This window comes from Bacillus rossius, chromosome 18 (genome assembly GCF_032445375.1).
Source record: "Bacillus rossius redtenbacheri isolate Brsri chromosome 18, Brsri_v3, whole genome shotgun sequence".
Lineage (NCBI taxonomy): Eukaryota > Metazoa > Arthropoda > Insecta > Phasmatodea > Bacillidae > Bacillus > Bacillus rossius.
Window position 1 is genome coordinate 9,077,817 of NC_086345.1, and position 22,585 is coordinate 9,100,401.

At 38.8% G+C, this 22,585-nt stretch overlaps 1 protein-coding gene and 1 long non-coding RNA gene across 2 annotated transcripts in view; both read left to right on the forward strand.

Moving 5' to 3' along the window:
- LOC134541259 (uncharacterized) overlaps positions 1–22,585 on the forward strand; it is a 357,586-nt gene that overhangs the window by 22,943 nt on the left and 312,058 nt on the right. The window lies entirely within an intron of this gene.
- LOC134541262 (uncharacterized) lies at positions 1,881–11,733 on the forward strand. Its single transcript, XR_010076579.1, has 2 exons — positions 1,881–2,013; positions 10,039–11,733. It is a non-coding gene; the product is annotated as an uncharacterized LOC134541262 (long non-coding RNA).

Sequence of the window (22,585 nt, forward strand, 5' to 3'; positions counted from 1 at the left end):
AATGTCTCGCAGTCACCCAAATCACACGTATTCACCGCGGTTATTCTTACGCCCGTCGTGACATGTGTACATACGGAAACTTGTCTTATGAACACGGTGGTACGTTTGCCTGAGTTTGTTACGTAGGGAGTTCTCTGTCGACGTAAGTATTTGCATTTACGTATTGTGTTCTGTTAATGTTTCCTAAACCTCCCTCTCGCTCGCCCTCCTGGAAGTTGCCTTGCACTCGCCTATTACGACTTCTGACTAGAGACTTGAATACCGATTCTCCAGGGTTTTACGCTTGCAAAGCGACAATATCTTCCTTCACTTGTCTCTATCAACGTTTATGCCATGAAAAGGTCTCACCAAAATGAAGTCCGTCGGGGTCTCTAGGCGGCGGCGATTCCACGGAGTTGACAGCGTAGGGCGGCGAGCGGTGTCCGAGCAGCGCGGCGGCCTGCCTCGGTGAAGTCCCAGTTGATCTGCTTTCTGTTGACTTGAAGCATGGCCCTTTTGTACTCGCTGAACTCCTTACCAGGCTAGAACAGAATAGTCTCGTGCGTTTGGGGCAATGATGGCAGTCTTCCGTTTCCGGTGAATCGGCGCGCAACCGATGACGCCCGACCGCTTCCGAAGAAGTCCGACCACCAGCCCCCGCGCTCAGTGCTGCACGGGCGGCATCCACAGACTGTTAGGGGCACTGTCGATTCTGAGTGTGTACGACGGTACACGCGTTACAAGAGCAAGGTAATGGCTACTAAACGTAAACAACACCAAGCCTTATTTCGTATTGATGTGGGTGAAACGTTAACTAGAATCGTGCAAGATTTAGGAGTGGGAAAACAAACTGTTTTAGATGGGAAAAAGATCTAAATGAAATTGAATTTTTTTGTGTGAAAATGGTGAAGAACAGTCTGGGTAACAGAAGCATGTTTTAAATAAAACAAGAAAAAATACCTTTTGATGTGGCTTTGTAAATTTTCTTTACCAACAACATTAACAAGGCCCTCCGCTGTTGGGCGCAACATTACAAGCATTAGCGCTCACACTCAATTAGGGAGTCACCCTGCTTTTACTGCCAGTGTGTGATAGTAGTCTCATTGGAAAGATCGTGAACTTAGAGTAAGTGGTGAAATTTTGTCAGGTGACAAAAGTGCACGTGAAGACTTTAAAGTAAAATTTGAAAAGTTTTTTAAAGGTGAAAACTTATAGCCTTGTCAAATGTTTAATGCTGATGAAACGGGTTTAATTTACAAAATTCTCCAAAAGAAACATTAGCCTCAAAGTTTGATTCTGTAGAAAAAGGTTATAATATAAAAAAGGACTGTGACTTTGCTTTCTTGTAGTAATGCTTCTGGCGATTTCAAAATTCCTTTAGTGGTGTAGGAAAATTGGCTGATCCTTGAACCTTAAAAAATCTTAAAAAAATGCTCTTCCAGATCAGTATACTTCACAAAAATCGGCACGAATGAAAAGAAAAATAATAAATGCTCTGTTTTTTTTAACATTTGTTCCAATATACAATGGTTTTTAATACAGCCCAGAAAAAGCTGTGTTTTTAATTGATAATGCACCGTGTCACCCAAGTAAAGAACTACGAGATGATGTGTGGTGTGGCCACCCACACCCAGACTGGCTCTAGGTGGCAGGGCACATGTCCACAAAGCAGTGTGGCTGCCTGCTGGAAACTAAAACACAATTTGGTTTTTCAAACAAAAACCACACAGTTGTTAGTTTTTATTCAGGGGAAAATATTAGAACATAATTATTCTATATGATAAAATGATTTTTTTATTCTACATCACTTAAAACATTCTAAATATAGCCATTAAAAGTCTAAATTTAGTTGACGGGGGTCTACAGGGAAATTAAGAATCTCAGGATAACCACTAAGTTATTTCACAGGTATCTAGTTTGACTTTATGAATCTCTAAAAAGTTTATATATGCTCTAGAAGTTAATAAATATTATCATAAGTAAGAAAGTGTGTAGGGGATATTTTAATTCCTAACCGCGCAGCTTCAGCTCATGGTAAATCATATTTCTCAATTGGTTGAACTTATAAATATTTGTGTTTATTCACTGCAATTAAAAATTCTCCTCTTTTTTTTTCAAAATGAGTTGAGCTTTCATTGTTGTTTTTGTTATCAAGCAGCAGTTGGCAAAACTGCACTGGAAGCGGGAACAGTAGTGTACTGTTATGTTTACATGATGTAAAAGTGTTGTGTAGTAAAAAGATGCAATGTTATATCCAGTCTATCCTTATAAAAATCTAACAGGTTATGGGCCCAGGACATGCGCAAAAATGGGCATAAATCCGGAATAATGTTTTGTGAATACAAGTGAAGAAACTCACGGGCATGTGACGCACGAGATCGTTAATCGTGAACATGCGGAAGTGCGGTTATGTACAACATGACGTGCGCGAAAAACTAATAACAAATAGAGTTATAATTTACACCAGTGTTCTTTAGTTTTTCTCTCTTTGGCATATATATAGCATACGTTTGTTGCATCATGATGCATCAAAATAGATTGCAAACTGGCAGCGGAAATATGCCGAGTGTAAACAAACTAAACAGCATACACGACGATAACGACTGGAAATTTGGCATTAAAATGTTGTTAATGCGTGAAAAGTTATGGACATATGCAATTGGCCAAGCTTATGAGGCAACACAAAAACCTGACCAGGATAAAGAAATGGAGGCCCTTTCTTTGATCTACTTACATGTGGATCCCCACCTGTACCCATATGTAAGAAATGCTGAAAAACCCAAAGATGCATGGAATGAGCTAGCAAAAGTTTTTGAAGACAAAGGTTTGGAGCGATGCATTGGCTTACTAGATCATCTATTGGACCAGAGATTAGAAAACCACTGTGGCATGCAAGATTATATCACTGCAATCTTAGGTACAGCTCAGAAGTTACAAGACACGGGAAAGGGTCTGGACGATGAATTGGTTGCTGTAGTGATGCTTCGGGGACTCCCTGAGGAATTCACACCATTAAGAATGGCTTTAGAAAATTCAGGGATTGAGGTTACTTCAGAGTTGGTTCGCATGAAACTGCTTCAAGAGGACCTCAGAAGAAGCAGTGGCCACGGAGGTAATGCAGAAGCAGTCCTAGTATCCAAGAAAAAAGAAAAATTTACAGCAAAGAGTGACAGAAGTAAAATTCGCTGTTGTGGGTGCAACAGATTTGGCCACATAAAAATGAACTGTCCAAATCAGGCCAACTATGTGATGGATGACAACAGCACTGCACCACCATTCAGGTCAGAGGTACCTCTTCTGATTACAGCTCTGGGGGTGAGTACAGTGGAGAATGCATGGTACATAGATTCTGGAGCAACAGGTCACATGACTAATAAGAAGACATGGTTAAGCAATTTTAAACAAAAGGATAATCTGGAAATATCTGTAACTAACAACGAAAGGGTTCATGTTCTCAGCACCGGTGATATTGCAATTAGTATAAATAACACAAAAAGAATAATCCAAGATGCAATGCTTGTACCGCAATTATCCACAAATCTGTTATCTGTATCAAAGATGGTAGAGAAGGACCTGATTGTAGTTTTTTTCGCAAAAGGGGTGTGAAATATACCACAATAACAATTGTAAGATCCAAGGGAATGTCGAATTAAGTGCTACAAATGTGGGAGGGCTATACAGACTAGATAAGTGTATCCCTATGGCCCAAAAACATGAATCTGAATGCCAAATTGCAATGGTAATTGTATCCGATACACATGAAACATGGCATCGTAGACTGAGTCACCTCAATCGAAAAGGTATGCGTGAACTAAAAGATGGTATGGCAACTGGTATCAAGATCTCTGGGGGAGGAGTTGAGCCATGTATGCCTTGTATTGAAGGTAAACAGTGCAGAAAACCATTCCGAAGTAATCTAGCTAGCAAAAGCTCTCAGAAACTTGAGTTAATTCATAGTGACCTGTGTGGCCCCATGAGTGAGGAGTCCTACAATGGAGCAAAATACATGCTGATATTGGTTGACGATTTCTCTCGGAAAATATTTGTATATTTCCTAAAAAACAGATCCCAAGTGAAGGATATATTTGTGGAGTTTAAGCTGCAAGTTGAGAAGGAAACTGGGCTCCAAATCAAGATACTAAGAACCGACAATAGACGAGAATATACAAACAATTTGACTAATTTTCTGAAAGAACATGGAATCAGACATCAGACCACAGTTCCATATTGGCCAGAGCAGAATGGGGTGGCAGAACGTGCCAACAGATCAATTTGTGAAAAGGCTCGTAGCATGATGCAGGATGCCAACTGCCCCAAGGAACTTTGGGCTGGAGCTTGCAACGCAGCGGTATATCTGAAAAACCGATCACCTCATGCTTCAGTGATTATCTCCATACCGGAAGAGTTTGGACAGGGAAGAAAGTGGACCTTAGTCACCTGCGTGTGTTTGGATGCAGAACATACATGCACGTGCCCAAGGAGAAGCGAACAAAGTGGGATGCCAAAAGCAGAGAACTGGTTTTTATTGGCTACTGTGAATATTCAAAAGGATACCGCCTTCTTGACCCTGGGAAGCCATCACGGGTGATAAAAGCGAGAGATGTTGAATTCCTAGAGCATTCAAGTTACTATGGAAAGAAAGACAAGACCATGGACCATCTGGATGAAACCAGCACATCTGAATGCATCCCACTGCAAACAATTAAAAACAGCGTCCCTATCGTGAAAAATGATGAAGTTTATGAGCATAAGCTTGAAACAGGGGACTCATCTGATGCATATAGTGACTTCCTAGGCTGGGATAACCCTGCAGAAACAGAAAATGTGCAAGAAAATTCATCAAACCTAGAGAATGAATGCCCAAAAGAAATGGAACCAAGACACTGTCCGATACAGGCAAAAGAAACATTTTCCAGATCACCTCATGTATCAGGCAATGTCGAGCAAGAAAGAGAATATACCTGAAGCCAGGAATGTAGAAGAAGCCTTGAATGGGGAATTCAGGAAAGAATGGCTAGCTGCTATGAATAATGAACTCAAGTCGTTACTGGATAACAACGCATGGGAATTAGTGAACAAACCTGACAACCAAATGGTCATCAGATGTAAGTGGGTATTTAAAATGAAGAGGTAACCTGACGGAACTACAAACAGATTCAAGGCACGCCTGGTAGCAAAAGGATACAATCAGCAACAAGGAATTGACTATGATGAGACATTTGCACCAGTACACAGTGGGAGATTTGCCCGAAAACGTGGTCAAAAATACAAAAACCTATGTTATGTCATACAAACTCCATTATAGGGGTTTTCGAGGTCGCTGATTACGAATTTAATGTTAAAATCGATTAGTTAATGGCCGTTCATTTTATAGAGGCTAAAATAACCAAAAAAAATACATATAATTTGTAGTCTATAATATGCATATTAAATGTTCGTAATTTTATTGAAAATTGCTCATCATGGTAAATAACATTTTGTATGTAACAGATATCTCATTCCCATTTATTGTTACAGTCAGTGGAACAAGTGATTCAATTTGCTGCTTGATATAGTATTTTTCTCTTACAATGCATTCAGTGTTTTCATGGAGAAACTGCAGTCTGATTGGCCTACAAAACCTGGGAGATGAAGGCCTCAGATTCTTCCATATAACAATTTCGTCCCGAGATTTCAGTTCAGAAGAAACAAGTTGCAATGGTACAAAAGACGTTAAGAGCACATTTTCATCCGAATCAGAATCGTTGTTGAATCTTTGCTTGTACTCACTGTGCCCCGAGCTCCCATCACATCCCCATTTACAAATTAAACTTAATGCACGCATATCGTCAGGATGTAAACTTTGTATCACTTCTTTTTGAACTAGTAAAATATGTTGACAGATGTGATCTAACAGACTTTGAAACTTCACTTCTGCACTTTTCTCAGTAACTGTGATACTCGTACGCGGTGCACAACACCTCGATTTCGCTTCCCTTACTGCTTCATAACTGGGATACAATTTGCAGTTGTGTTTTCACGCTGTTGATCTAATTACACTGTATTGATGCCTACTCAATTTAGCTTCAACCATTGTAGACAAAGCCTCATCTGCAGATATTGTCTTCTCGACTCGCATACTATATAACGCTTCCGATATTTCGAAGCTCTTGTTGGGGTAGTTGTGGTTATGTCTTTTACTATGTTGGCAGCATCTCTATTACCAGACGAACGAAGGCTCATCTGAGTGGCATAAGACAACATCGACATGTCTACATTTGTACGTAGTTGCTCTGTTCTCCTTCGTTTCGTTCGTTCACTACTTGAACAAAATTCCACAGAAGGGCATCCACGTTTCTTTGCCGACTCTCCAGAACTGGGATTACTTACCGGAATACAAATGTTCTTGTTGAGCCATGCTTGATTTTTATTCAGAAAATAGTCAATGTTTCTTGAAGATTCTTTCCATTTAGTGTTTAGCTTAGAAAAAAACGTGGACAAAGCAGGCCTTGCACTCGCAGGTATTGTTATAATGCAACCCCGTTTCTCGGACAACACTTTCTGTAGGTGTTCCAGACTAGTTCTTGTATCTGTAGTTAAGAAGCCCTTCAGCATCAAGAATATCTCCCTCCTAGTATATGCCAGTTCTTCTTCTCCTGATCCTAAAATGAAAATTTTGCATGACTGCACTGCAATGGCACTTATTAAAATCATTGGGTGGGTAAAAAAGTTCAGATCGGGGAAAGAAGGAAATTGGTTCGCAGTAATGGAGTCCTTTCTTGGATTATTTTCTGTATGAATATAGTAACATAGATTAAAAACAATTTGGAATATTAAAAACATAATATTCACAAATTATTAATACCATTTTGTTGAATATAATTACAATAGTGTAATAAAATGCACTGATATTTTTATGCCATTCTGTTATAGTGAAAAAAGATAATACCAAAGAAATAGTCAACAAAATTCTACCATAATTAAGATGTCAAAAATTGTTAATTATATTGTGTTGTTTTTGGTGAATTCGTTTACAAGTTCTTTGTTCAGTGCTCATTTGCGTTCGCAACAGTATACCCTTAGGAATAATGTCTTATTCGCGGGATTCATTCTTGGTTATGGTTGATCTGGAATTTCTTAAGGGGGGAAATGTAACTGACTTGGCCCTAGAAGAGCTAGTTTTCTCGGAGTGCTTCCCATTTCACTGTTGTATTCCATTCATGCTTCGATTCTACCCCAAATCACAGTCACTGGAACTGAAGACCTAGGCTGTTAAACTTCGCTCAAATTTCTCAATTGTTGCCATTTCTTCCATCCCATCATTCCATACAGTCTCGTGAACTAATTTAGAAAGTTTCTTCATCTCATTAGATAACAATCATTGAATTGTAAAACAACACAAGACATAAACTTAATAAATTCCTAATGGGTTTGTGTGTACCCACCCATCATTATATGGTTATTTTACAGCTGGAAAATCTAAAACAATTGTCCTTCTTAGTGAACAACTTTGAAGGACTTTAGATTTGTTTCTTACCAGTATTAAAAAATTCCGTATCAATAAAAAATCTCACTATACCAACACTACATGTGGTTTTCATCAAAGATTTCTGAAAGGCTGGACCACCACTAGTAAACTTCTCCAGACTTTAACAGACATCGATGACGATGTCGAGAATGAACTGACAATAAGTGAAGCTTATGAAGGAATAAGAAAAAAGGCATCTGGTATTAGACGGGCTATGCACATTGTCGACAATGATGGGTCGGCTTAAACCCGCCATAGCCTCAGGGAGTCGCCACCAGTGCAGCAATGAAGGAAAAAATATCGTACACAAAGGGTAGCACATATTAGCAGCTAGTTATTGTAAATTCGTATTACTAAAACAATAAACTAAACGCTCTATTTCGAAAGAAAGGTGCATAATGTGGCATACCCAACTAAAAGCCTCAATGTAATATGATAAAACTAAATTTTCATTATGTTCACAAAGTAGCTTTAGAAGATAAAACAAAAAAACATTACAGCTTTATATATAACAACATAAGGCAGCGATATAGACGCCATATCTCCAGGAATTGCATCCATTTTACAGAACTCAAAAATATCAATTTTTACGGCCGCGACATTCTCTTTAGTACAGCATGGAATTATCTTCAACATAGTTAGGTCCGCCCAACGCACTCGACCCTCACTTGTCAACTGCCGTGAAACCTCAGGATATGGGAATTTCTCATTGCCATATCCGGTTTCACATGCAGGGATGATCTAACATTACTACCACATCGCCAGTTTGGTCGGGATTTTAAGTTCGCGATTTGCATTTTGACCACGTTTTCGGCCAAATCTCCCACTGTGCAGTAGTCAGATATGCTACGATCAGGATGTTGCTTGGAGTAGCAGCACAACATGACCTTGATATTGACCATCTTGATGTATCTACGGCTTTTCTGAATGGTGAGCTAGAGGAAAAAAGTATACATGTCCCAACCAGAATATTTTGTGTCACAAGGAAATGAAAACAAAGTTTTCTTTTAAGGAAAGCAGTGTACGGGTTGAAACAAGCAGCTAGGGCATGGAACAAGAAAATTCATTAAGTACTCCTTGGTTTAGGCTTGAAACAAAGCTTTCATGAACCATGTATGTATTAAAGGACATCAAACAAGAACTATTTAATTGTTGCTTTGTATGTCGATGACTTCCTTATCTTGTCTTCAAACAAATCTGAAAAGGATAACCTAAAATCAGAACAGATGACCACTTAAAGATGAAAGATCTGGGTGATGTGAAGCACTGCCAGAGGGACAGAAGCACTGGGACTATTCAAATAAGTCAAGAACACTACATTAGGGAACTTTTGAAAAAGTTTGGAATGGAGGACTGCAAGCCAGCAGGAACTCCAATGCAGAAGGACCTGACACTCCTAACAGGTGGTGTCAACTTGAAAAACTCTAGCATACCTTTTCAGAACTTAATAGGATGTCTGATGTATCTAGCAGTCTGCACAAGGCCAGACATTTCCCACTCAATCGGTATATTAAGCCAATTTAATAACTGCTACTCAGAGGAACACTGGAAGTGTGCAAAGCAGGTGCTCAGGTATCTGAAGGAAACCATCAGCTACTGTTTGAAGTATTCCAACACCACTGAACATCTGACAGGATTTGTTGATGCAGACTGGGCTGGTGATGCGAATGACAGAAGATCCTACACCGACACCGGTTATGCATTCAAGCTTGGAAATGCAGCAATATCATGGGAAAGCAGAAAGCAGAGAACTGTGGCACTCTCTAGTGCTGAAGCAGAATATATGGGGCTGTCTGATGCAACAAAGGAAGCCATATATCTACAAAGACTAATGGGAGAACTCTTTGGTGAATACATTGTGTGAAACTATTAAATGACTATCAGTCAGCTCATAAGGTTTGTATAAATACAGTGTACCACAGTCGAACTAAACACATTGACGTGAGACACCATTTCATCAGGGAAGCTGTTGAAAACAAGAAGGTTGAAGTAATATATCTGCCAAGCAACAACATGACTGCGGATGTGCTAACAAAGGCGCTGCATAAACCTCATCACGAGAACTGTGTGCGTGGACCGGGTCTTAACTTCATCAAGTAATTTTTTTTTTGTGTGTCTGCTCCTTGATTATGGGGAAGTGTTGTTTTTGTTATCAAGCAGCAGTTGGCAAAACTGTACCGGAAGCGGGAACAGTAGTGTACTGTTATGTTTACATGATGTAAAAGCGTTGTGTAGTAAAAAGATGCAATGTTATATCCAGTCTATCCTTAATAAATCTAACATTCATGTCATTTCTAAAGATATGATATTGGTCTGTGAAAAAAGCGAATTTATACATTTTTCATTGTATTCTGTTTCCGTGAGGCAAGTGACATAATGTTATTACAAAACATATATTTTTTTTAAAATTTTATTATCAATATACCCAATCCTTGGTGCTTCTGCCCCTTGATACACTAGTATCAAATAATTTAGGTCATGGAAATAAATGATTTTTATTCATTTCATTTTTCTTGTTCTGTACTTATGAAAAGTTCCTGTTTCTGTTCTAGCCACAGCAGCTGTATGGAATGAACCACACAGCTGTGTGGGTTACCATGGCAACAAATCATCAGGATGCATGGGCCACAGATCCCAAGACTCACCAGACACCTGCATCTTAACCAAGCCAGATGTGACTAACACTGACCCCATGAAATTATCATGCCCCAAAAACTGTCACCCTGGATCCACAGAAAAAAAAAGTGTTAGCATTTGTATTCCAATACAGCAGCGCACTAATACACACGCAGGCCATAAACCTTTCTCCTGTACTCTATGTTCTGCTAAGTTTAGCCTTGCTGGTAATCTGAAACGGCACTCTCTAACACACACTGTAGAAAAACCTTTCTCTTGTACAGTATGTTCTGCTAAGTTTAGCCAGGCTAGTACTCTGAAGCGGCACTCTCTTACACACACTGGAGAAAAACCTTTCTCTTGTTCTGTATGTTCTGCTAAGTTTAGCCATGCTGGTAATCTGAAGCGGCACTCTCTAACACACACTGGAGAAAAACCTTTCTCTTGTTCAGTATGTACTGCTAAGTTTAGCCGGGCTAGTCATCTGAAGCAGCACTCTCTAACACACACTGGAGAAAAACCTTTCTCTTGTTCTGTATGTTCTGCTAAGTTTAGCCATGCTGGTAATCTGAAGCAGCACTCTCTAACACACACTGGAGAAAAACCTTTCTCTTGTACTGTATGTTCTGCTAAGTTTAGCCATGCTAGTAATCTGAAGTGGCACACTCTAACACACACTGGTGAAAAACCTTTCTCCTGTACTGTATGTTCTGCTAAGTTTGGCCAGGCTAGTCATCTGAAGGAGCACTCTTTTACACACACTGGAGAAAAACATTTCCTTATGTGATATTACATCTCTCAATATTGAATATTTTATTATTTTTTCATCCCGACCATAAATAATAATTCTTTGCGAAATTACATTTGTATTAATTGCTCTATGCAATAGTGATTTAACTTCTATGATGAAAAGACAAAAGTAATGTTTGTGCTATGGTAAAAGGAATTTTAAAAAAGGAAAGACTGACTTTTTTTGGTAAATTAAGTTTAAGGACGTGTTTAAGTATTTGGATGTAATTGGTAATTGAAGCAAGACTTTGAGTTAAATGAAGAGGTATTACAATTTGCAATATATTGATTTATTGAAGTTATACAAAAGTACTGTCGGCGTAATTACACGCTTTATATTAGCTTCACCTGTATGTTTGTTTGTATGTTTGTAACCGACTCCTTTGGGTGCGATTTTGACCCACTTTAAACGGCTAGATTTCATTCTTACTTTGTAGATTTATCGAGGACCGATGACCATACACTAATTTGATAAGATTATTCCATTATTCAATTTGTAAAATAAGATTTTTGTCAATTTATATAATTTCAATATATTTAGTAGGCTTTGTTTATATCGTGCCAAAGACAAAATGAAAAAAAAAAGAGTTCACACATTGTAACGAAAACCTTTTCGCTCATGTGCAAACTCTTTTCTTTCAGTTTGTCTTTGGCGCGATATAACAAAGCCTACTAAATATTTTGACATTTAATTAAATGAAAAGTGAGAGTGGGTTATGATTATTGTGAACAATAAACTTTCTTGAAGAGAATATTATCTATATTTGTAAATATATGAAAAAAATAACCTGAAATAAGGGCTTTAAATGTTGCTTCTTTCGTTAAATAGAGAAACACAATTACGTCTTTGTTTCATTTTACCAATTATCCAAGAGTAAAACATTATTATAAAATAACACTTTCTGCAAATATTTCACGAAACATGGAAAAATTGAGGTTTGATTTTGCTGTGAAACCAACAGCAGATGGGAAATCAAACACCATAATATGCATAACCTCAATAGCTACACCTAATGGGCAGATTTTTGAAACTCCACTTGAACACCAACCTGCAAATCTACACCAAGAAGTTACAAATACTCCAAACTATGCCAAGGATGGTCACCCATCAGATATGCTGACTTAGAATAAACATCAATGACTTCCCGAATATATTTATTTTCATGGCAGGATATTGAAATTGAGTACTGTAGTTCTTCAACACGCTATATTGAATATATATTTTAGAAGCAGCCAATATCTACTCCAATTCACTATAATAGTAAAGTCATGTAATAAATAAAAGTGGAGCCACATCTAGAGATTCTTATGAGATAAAACAATATTTATTGATTTTATTTTAACTGTAGCTAATATCTATTTAAAATCTACTTTAATAGTAAATTGATGAAATAATTATCAAGTTTTTTTACATTGTTATAAAATTTTTTTATTACATTGATAAAGAAGTATCACTTTAAATTGTAAATAAACCAAACTAAAAAGTAGAAAATAAATAATAGTTTAAAAAACCAAAAAACACGCTTTATATAGAAAACCAAACTAAAAAATAGAAATTTTTTTTAATAAATTTGAATTAAGAATAGTGTAAAAATTTTTAATAAATATAAACTAATAATAGTTTATATAAGAAAAATATGTATTTTATTTAAAATAAAAGCATGGGGTGCATGGTGTCAATAGTTATAAATATTTTTTTGACATTACGAATAGAAGGATTATCATTTCGATAATATCTTAAAAAGCACCCCACGCTTTTTTTAAAATAAATAAATTTTTTCTTATAGACACTATTATTAATTTATATTTGTTAAAAAAAATTTTACACTATTCTTAATTCAAATTTATTAAAATTTATTTCTTATTTTTTAGTTTGGTTTTCTATATAAGCGTGTTTTTTTAGTTTTTTTAAACTATTATTTATTACCTATAAATTGACATCGAGACCTAGTGAAAGAAAATTATTGTTACAATGGAATAGGTATGAAACAATTTTGCAACTCAAGATGTGGCTAATGCAGCGAACCAACTACATTTTATGGATTGAACCACAAAATAATTGAACCTAATTCTACTGTGATCTTCGAAAAGGAGTTGATAGACTTTGACTTTTACACCAAGTTAACGGTGTTCTACAATAAAAGTTGCTACGAGAACCTCTGAAGAGAAGCCACATGAATCGTCTAGGACTGACCTGTAATTCGAGCGGAACACACGACGGGGACAGTTGCTGACGAGACCGCGTTCTTCCACCATTCTACGAGAAGCTACAGGTCATCTTAAACTGTAACGCATCTTCGTGTACACAATCCCTGAACAGCGACGTAAACTAGGTTCAATATATCCTTTAATTAAATTATTATTCATGTAACTTATGTGTGTCATCAAACTGTATGTATTCATACTGGTGTATTGAGTTTGAGAAGGTTTGCTTTGAAGTGTTTAAGTAATTTCGTAATATTACAAATTCCATCTCCCCACATTCAGATTGCCCTATTCATATTATTCAATGTTTTATTTTGCTTGGATTAATGTAATTGCTCTGTTGAATGTTTTGCTTGCTATATTTAGTGGCAACTTCAGTTTATGTCTGTATTAACAGTTAGCATATTAGAGTACCCTAGAGAGAAAGATTCTCATAATTGTTTTACTTACACTGAGCTTAGTCTGTAATTGCTTGCATTGATTATAGTATACAGAGTTACTAACCTACACTCTCATATTACTTAATGTAACTTACTAATCTCCACCTATGGAATTTGAAATATTTATCTATTTGTGTCTGTAATCTTGAAGGGCCTTGTAAATAATGTTTCTATGTTAAAATATTAGTTGTCGATCATGAGACTTGGAGTCGCATTCATATACTTGTAATGAAACGTGGCCAAAGAAACTAGCATTTTAAATTTAGATTTGACAGTGTTAATATTTTTGATTTCATGGTAGATTTAGCTGGTAAGGTTAGTATTATTGATAGTGCAATGGTTAGTTTGCGCCATATATCCCGGAAGGAATTTATTACCAGACACTCAATTGTTATTATTCCCAATCCAAGTATCTATAATGTTGAACAAACCATTCATAAGATTGAGGTATTCGATTCTATAGAATTGGTCTCCCAAACTAGAGACTATCTCTGTACCTTGTTGATTATTTCTGCTAAATTAAGCCAACATTTTGGTCTGAAGAGACATGTTCCTACATTCATTGGAGAAAAACCTTTAAAAAATACATATTATATTTTTATAATTTTTTTATTTATTTTCTATAATCTCATGTCATACATGCGCTTTCTCTGTTATACATTTACAGTGAAACCACATTAATACAAATCTGAGGGTTCAGTAAATTAACCACTTTGTAATAACGAGGTTTGTAATAACAAGGTTTGTAATAACCATACTTTTTCACATTGCACTTGCATATTGTTTCTGTTTGTCAAAATAAAATAAAAATTTGTGCATTTATTTAGTACAGTGTACTACAATCTGCATAAAAACATTCTCCTAATTAATAACATGATTGGCATACATAAAAGTTCACACAAAATTATTACGGGTTTAGTATTTTGCTACAACTTATATAGTTCCTAATTGTTCACTGAGAATATTTTGGTAAAAATAATTGATAATTTGGTTTGCTTTTTATTTTTAATAAACACTTCGAACAATGCTACACAGCTGATCAAAGTATTGATTGTTTCATTGTCAGTATTGCTGGAAAGTATAAATTAAGGGGAAAATCATAAACACATCTTATACGTAAGTACCTCATTTCCTGTACTTTTTTTTTTTTTTTTTTTTCAATTCTTTCACTTTATATCAATACTCAAGTAATGCCCAAAATAATTTCATAAATAAACACAAAAAGTGTAGTTTCATTTTTATTAAATTAACTCATTTTATTTGTTATGCAGTAGTCTTGCTAATCAGTTGTGGCACTGGAAAAGAAGACAGTACAATTCTAAGATAAGAAAGGGTCAGCCTGCCCTCAGTTGCCGGAAGTCTTGCCACCAGTTTTCCACTCGTCGCCTGTATTCAGGAGAGTGACTCACTATACCTGTGAGTTGTTTGTTTTGTTTCCTTCAGTCAATGATTACTCGTGGTGGCGAAAGTGCTTTATTTAGTGCAAGTGTCTTATTGCGTGCACTTATTAAGAGCAACGTAATGGCTACTAAACATAAGAAAGTGACTGTAACAATGGTGCAAGAACACCAAACCTTATTTTGTATTGATGCAGGTGAATCTTTAACTAGAATCGTGCAATATTTGGGAGTGGGAAAACAAACTGTTTCTGATGGGGAATAAATCGGAATGTAATTGAAGATTTTTGTGCGAAAATGGTGAATAAGGACAGTCTTGGTAACAGGACACTTTACAGTAAGTCCATTTGGGATGACACCATTGCTACGGCATTTGCAAAGGAAAGTCAAGTTATTGGAACACTGAGATTGGAGGGTCATTATTTTTTTCCAGTGTCCAATATCAGTCTGATTGTGCCTGAAGAAGGGAACAGATATCAGTTCCCAAAATGTCACAACTGTTCTCATTGGAAATCTTCTGTGTTAGTCATTGCTATCGTCGTTGTTTCGTCCATAGAACTTTTTTACCTTCATTGCTGTGGTTATATGTTTGCTGCACTGTCCAGGTTTATTTTCTGCTTTCATTTAATCTGTCTTGTCGTTATTAGCTCACTGTGTTGGTCTGTGTTGTTATATTAATTTTTCCATGACTAAGTTCCTTCAACGGAATTCTTGTGCTGTAACCTATTTATCTGTTAAACATTTTATGTCCGTGCTATTGTCTTTGTTTTGCCATATGCTTGTTGGTGTCATCGTTGACTCCGTTTATCCCACATAAGCTGATTTGGTCGTGTTTTCTGTGAATTTTTATCTTAATATTTTTATATATTTTTTTGATTTTTAGAATTTTTCCTATGATAAACAGTGCAAAACTGCATTGGTGTATTTCCAAAAAGCTGCATTAAATTATAGACAGTCATTGTAGTGTCAGTTTCTTAGATATTTTACAACTTGAGAGTGCTTTTTCTATGACTATTTGAGTTTACCAAATATTTTCCTGGGTAGTTTCACTTTCATAAAGTTTCATTTGAAACACCAATATGTGTGTCCCCTGATGTTTACTAAAGTGTATATATATATGGGTTTATGTTGCTACAAGTGGGTCCACCATCTTTGTGTCACGTTTCCGTTTATCTACTTCCGTTCCGTTTTCATGAAATTACTTCTACCAAATGCAATATTCCGACAGCAAAGATTTTTACTCATAAAAAAAGTTCATACATTTAGCAATATTTGAACTGATATTTAGATTGAAATATAAAAACTAGCTGCTACTGTGGAGCAACCAAAGCTATGTTGTAGTCGGGTACTTTGTGCTCTTTTTTGTCAAATGATAGTAGCTCCTGTGGATATGCATTTATTGGATTTGTTTATTTAAAATTGTGCATTTTACTCCGCATGTTGGGTGAGCATGTGCATATTGGTTAAAGGTTTACAGTTCTTCAGTACATGTGCGCATCAAGAACCTACGTGGGTTTTTAATGTTGTTTATGGCTTGAGTTCAAAATTTTTTCAGTCTCCTTCGATATTCGCATCCAATCTAAGTGATTATCAGAGTAAATTGTCATGTGGTGCAATATTTTGAATCATAGCTAAACTCTGAGTTTTATCACCTTGTGTATATTGTTTAAAGGACTTTTTGTTTTAACAAGTATTGATTATAATGGTACAATTCATCTAGGTCAGTGCACGTACAAAATTACAGAAATATGCATGAAATTGGTTTATAATTGCATGTCAGTACTATGATGCAATTAAAGTGAAGGGAAGGTTGACATTTCCTAGTTTGGTTTTATACTATTTTTGATTTTTAAATTTAAAAATCAATTTTTTATTTAAAATTATTTTGTGAAAAGTTAAAATTTTAGTAATGTTTTATGATATTTTTCCTAAATATGCCTTAGTGGAACTTGTAATAAAAATAATATATTGATTGTTTTTTTTTAATTTAGTACAGAAAAACTTACCCACTGTTTGTATTTATAAAGCAACTGTATTTGTCTTTAAGTGCCGTATTCCAAGACACAAAAATAAGGGTTTAGGTGTTGAATATGCAATACCTGTACCCTAACCATATTCCAAGTGCACAATAGGACACGGCCAGTCCCTTATTTTTTGGGCACTGATTTTTGGTGCCCTATCTGTTGCCGATTTGATCCATAACTGTATATATATTTTCCTTTTTAATGAACTTTAATGGAACTTTTACGATTACAATTTCCCCCCCTAATATCTGGAAAAACAGCAAACATAAATACGGCCAAAAATTCATCGTTTATTCTTGTACAACCAAAATTAAATATTTTATTTCACATTATAATTCCATAGTTTTAAAAAATAAACTAAAATGACGATGGATTCCACGAAGTACAACTGTTTATAGCCTCGCACAAGTCCTCGTTTATTAAAACGGCTGCCGATCTGATACCTTACAGGGGTTCAGTTAGGACATGTTTTGGAATATGACCCGAGAGTTAGGTTACGGCAGTTGCCCAACAAGGCAGTGCATATTCGCTACCTTACTCAAACGTCTTGGAATACCGCTCTAAGTGTGTACTTATTTACGATAAATAACACATGAATACACTGAATAAATGTTTTAAATTACCTAAGAAATAAAATATTAAATTCTTTTAAGTAATTCTTTTATATTAAATCTATATAATTTTACAAGAGAATTTTTTAGATCATTAATGGATATATTTTAAAATAACTATACAAACATTTAATATATTATGTTGCAAATAAACATTAAGCGTTTGTCTCATTCATTATTTCGAACTGTTCTATGAAATGTCGGATATGTTCTGTAGGTCTATCTCACATATGATGTGTTAAATTGGTAGCAGAACAAACTAGCGTTCCTGAACTGGAACACCCAAGACAGATTGAGAGATAAATTTGTTAATCTTCAAAATTACGGATTAGTGATTTGAACAGAAAGTGTTTGTAAGGCTGTTTGAGACAGTTTTAAAACTTTTATCTTTGCTATCGTGGAGCACAGCGTACAGATTTAGATTGATTGTTTTGACTTACGTGATACAATGTTTAGAATATTGATGTCCTAAACAAGTTTTAGCAGTGATTCACGGGGCAAAATTTTAGAAGTTTATTTTCTTACTTTAGGTTTAAGATATTTTTCAAGAGTCGGATACATGTCTAGTGAGAGCAATGGCCTGCAGGTTGACGAAAGCAGCGGCAGTAGTGGGAGCTTTACAAACACCCTGACTCTTCTTGGAAGAGGGGACATGGCCGGGACCACAGCTGCAGACTAGTTCCAGCCCCGGCCACTGAGGGCTGCCCAGTGCCTGGCCTGTGGGGATACACTCCCAGCCAGGCGGGCGCCTCAAGGGGCGGGAGAGGGTAGTGGGAATGGTTTTAGGAATTTTATATAGGTGGTGACTTTTCATCAAACTAGGAATAAAACTTTTAATATATATATATATATATATATATATATATATATATATATATATATATATATGCAATTAAACAAGCATACATTTTCTTTCTATTTATGTATATACAAATAACAAATATTCACTTTAACCATTCAAACATTTCAAATTTGTTAATATGTTTTATGTTTATTTTTACTAAAAAATAAATTTTATATACTCTACCTTGTGTAAAATAACCAAACCAACGGACTTGACTGTGTATATAGTGTTATTTTTATATCATTTGCATGAACATTAACAATTAATAATACAATTTTTTTTGGCAATGGTGTAAAAATATAATAATGAGTCTCATAAGAAAATGTAAAAATTTATGTAGAATTGGACGGATTCTGAACCTAAGTAGCCTACTTCTGATCATCAAACTCATAATACCACATTAGAAAACACATTGTTTGAAACTTGTTGTAAAATATTGTGTTATTAATGCAGTAATGCTTTAATTATAACATATTTAAGTTACTATTATTATTTGATGGCTATTAAAATTTACACTAAGTATATGGTCTTTTATTCAAAATAATATTTATGATGATGGTGTCATTGTAATTAAAATCAATTAGCTTTCAAACAGAAAATGTTTTAAAATATTGAATTATGCCATTAAAAAAAAAATGTGGTTTTGTGTACATTGGAAGTGTTATTTAATGCAGTAAATTGAAAGGGGTGATTAGATTTATTTGTACGCAAGTGTATATTCAAATGATTTGTGTGTATATCTAAAGAATCAATTTAAATATTCTACTTAACCTGTAGCTCTACCTTTGTTTCAATTAAGGATGGAATATTCATAGCACTGAATTTAGAGATAATTATTCTCAGTAACAAAATCAAGTACCAAATCAATATTTACAAATTATTATTCAATGGAATAAAAAGGTACTAACTGTGTTTGTGATGTTTGGACTCATCAATGGGAATGTTTAAATTTTGAAGAGCCCAGTGAAAAACATTTCACATAGATATTATTTCCTTCAATTGTGGCAAAAAATTTAATTTTAAACTTACAGCTGGGTTCACAATTAAAAAATATAAACAGTGCATAGCAGGCCATGCGGACAACTGTGTGCACCTGAATAATTGTTTTACTATTTGATTCTTGATCAATAAAGATAACCAATGAAAATTTGTGAAGTATCACACATCTATTATATTTGGAAATATTTTAACTCATCATATGGTAACTATCTTGTCATAGCTGATCAGTGTAAAGAATTTAAAGTAACAAGTGTCGACAGTCGTCGTGCGGGACACGATAAAGAGTGACGTTGGCAACAGTGCAGTTTGCCGTGCGGGACACGATAATGAGTGACGTTGGCAACAGTGCAATTTGCCGAGCGGGACACGATAAAGAGTGACGTTGGCGAGAGTGAAATACGCCGTGCGGGACACGATGACCAGTGACGTTGGCGACGCAGGGCAGTTCGCCACGCGGGACAGACGCATCGACGGTGCGGTAACAGTGATTCACTACATGAGTACGCCACTCACGTTGCCGACATTTTCGGGTCACAACAATGAGGATCGACGGGAGTTTGTGCGGGAGTGCGGACATCTAGAACTATACAAGGTGCGGCCGGCCGAATGGTCCTCGCGGGCAAGCGGACAACTTCGTGAAGACGTTAGGGACTGGTGGTCCATGGCGGGAAGTTTCAGCACAGGATGGGGCGATCTTGTACGTCAGATCGAGGCCCGTTATGACAACGACCAGGTGCGCGCGAGATGCCAGAGGGCTTTCTACTGCCGGCCACAAAGGACGGAGGAGGGGGCGGAAAGCTTTGTTTACGAGAAGCTGCGCCTTCACCGGCGGATGGCGGAAGGAAGGGACCTGCGCGCGGCGTTACCTATAGTCGACGAACTAATGCTACCAGAGTTTCGGCCTTTCATGAGGGCGGCGGTCGGGCAGAGTCCGTAAGAGTTTGTGGCTCTCGCCTGCGAAATGGAACAGGATCTGCTACAGTGGAGAGCGGACCAAGGACCACGCTTGGGCTCCAGGCCCAGCTGGGGACAAGTGGACCAACCTTAACCGAAGTACCGGACGGCTACCGAGCTGTGGTGATTTTCCGCGGCAACTCAGGCTTCCGGCAGGTGTCCGGTCAGGGAGCAGCCGGCGGCCGGATACGGCAGTCCCGGACGGCGGACAGCAGGACGAGTGAGGACAGGGACAAACGTCCGCCGCGTTGCCGTTTCTGTCCGGAGGTTTATCACTGGCACCGTGTGTGCCCCACGAGGGCCGCGCTGGAAGAAGCGCACAAGTCAAACACACCATCGGCGGGAAATGCGGAGCCAGGGGCGGTCAGACAGCTGGGTGCCGTGCCCCGGCCCATCAGCCATCAGCAGAACCAGCACCCGAACTGATTCACGTACCACATCATGCTCCGGGGACCCAGACACGGCCGGCGGAGCAGAACCGGCCGCAGTCAGGATGGAGGAGCACTGTTGCCTCTCCTGTGGCCTCGTCAATGGTCCACTGGGGGATGGACCCACCACTCCGTCGGCCTGACGCTGGCGGAGACACCCACCAAGAAGACGACGCGCTGGTACCAGCACCGCCAACGGAGGCCCGCAGGGGTTTCCCATGTCCGGGTGACTTGGAGCCTGAGGATGTAGGGGGCCAGGTGCTGGTCTACTTGGGACGAGTTGGACCCGAGGAGCCGGAGCTGCTGCAGGTAACAGTCCGTGCCGATGGCTCGGCGATGCTGGCCCTGGTGGTCACGGCTGCCAGCCGTTTCTATGTTGCAGCTCGCCTGGTCACCGAGGAGGCGGTGGTTCTCGCCATGAGCAGGTGCGGCTGGCCACCCGGAACGCCACAACAGCGAGAAGCACCGTCCAGGTAACGCTATACATCGTTGGGCATGTTAGTCGCATCGAGGCCTGGGTGGTCCCTGGCCTCCGAGAGGAGTTGATCCTGGTGTGCCCTGGCTGCACGAGTTCGACGCCGCTGTGGAGGTGCGGGCCAGCCGAATGCACTACGGCACCGGCGGGCGCTGGACGGTGTTCGGCATTCATCAGAGTCCCCCTAGCCCTACCTCAGTCGGTCGCCTGCCTGGAGGACCTCCGGCACAACGTCCCAGAGGAACACTTCGACGCCATCAGCCGGACCTTGGAGTCCCAACCTCAGGGATTTGCGGCGGCAGACCGGTTAAGACACGCAATGATGACAGAACACAAAATACCTATGGTGCCGCACTGCCCGCCGTTCCAGAGGGTGCTCTGGTTCGGGCCAGGGAACGTGAGGCAATCCAGTCCCAGGTGGACAAGATGCTGTTCGACGGGCCATCGAGCCCAGCACCTCCCCATACAACTCGAGGGTGGTGTTGGCTACCAAAAAGGATGAAAGTTTACGCTTTTGCGTTAACTTCAAGGCCATCAACCGACTGATGTTTCCTGCTCCCCCCCCCCCCCCCCCCCCCCCCCCCCCGGGGCAGATCAACATCACTGACGCCTTGGCCGGGCTGGGGGATGCCAAAATCTTTTCTACAATGGACCTGAAATCGGGCTACTGGCAGGTGCCGGTATGCCCCGCTGACCATCCTAAAATGGCGTTCACTGCACCGGACGGACGGCGGTACCAATTCTGCGCCATGCCTTTCGGGCTCATGGACGCCCCGGCCAATTTCCAGTCCATGATGGTGCACATCCTGGATGGGTACATTAGCGTCTTCGCCAGTGCCTATCTGGATGATGTCGTCATATATTCTGGAATGTGGGAGGACCATGCGCACCACCTGGCGCTGGTCCTAGAAAGACTGGCCAGACATGGACTGACGTGCACTCCGAAACAGTGTCACATTGGGGCTGAGGAGATAGTGTTCCTGGGTCACCTGGTGGCAGCGGAGGGATGCTGTCTGCATCCCGACCAGCTGGAACTCATCGAGGGGAAGCAGGTGCCAAAGACCAGAAAGCAGCTGCAAAAGCTAATGGGACTACTGAACTGGCTGTGGTCTTTCGTGCCTGACTTCGCGACGATACCGGCCCCAATGACTGACCTGTTGTCACCGAAGGCTAAGTTCCGGTGGACGCCCGCCGCGGACGAGGCCCTGCGCCAGGTCAAAGACCGTTTCTGGAACTGTCACATGCTGTCGCGACTGACACCCGACCGACCCATCTTCGTCCAGACGGATGCGAGTCAGGAGGGGATGGGCACGGTCC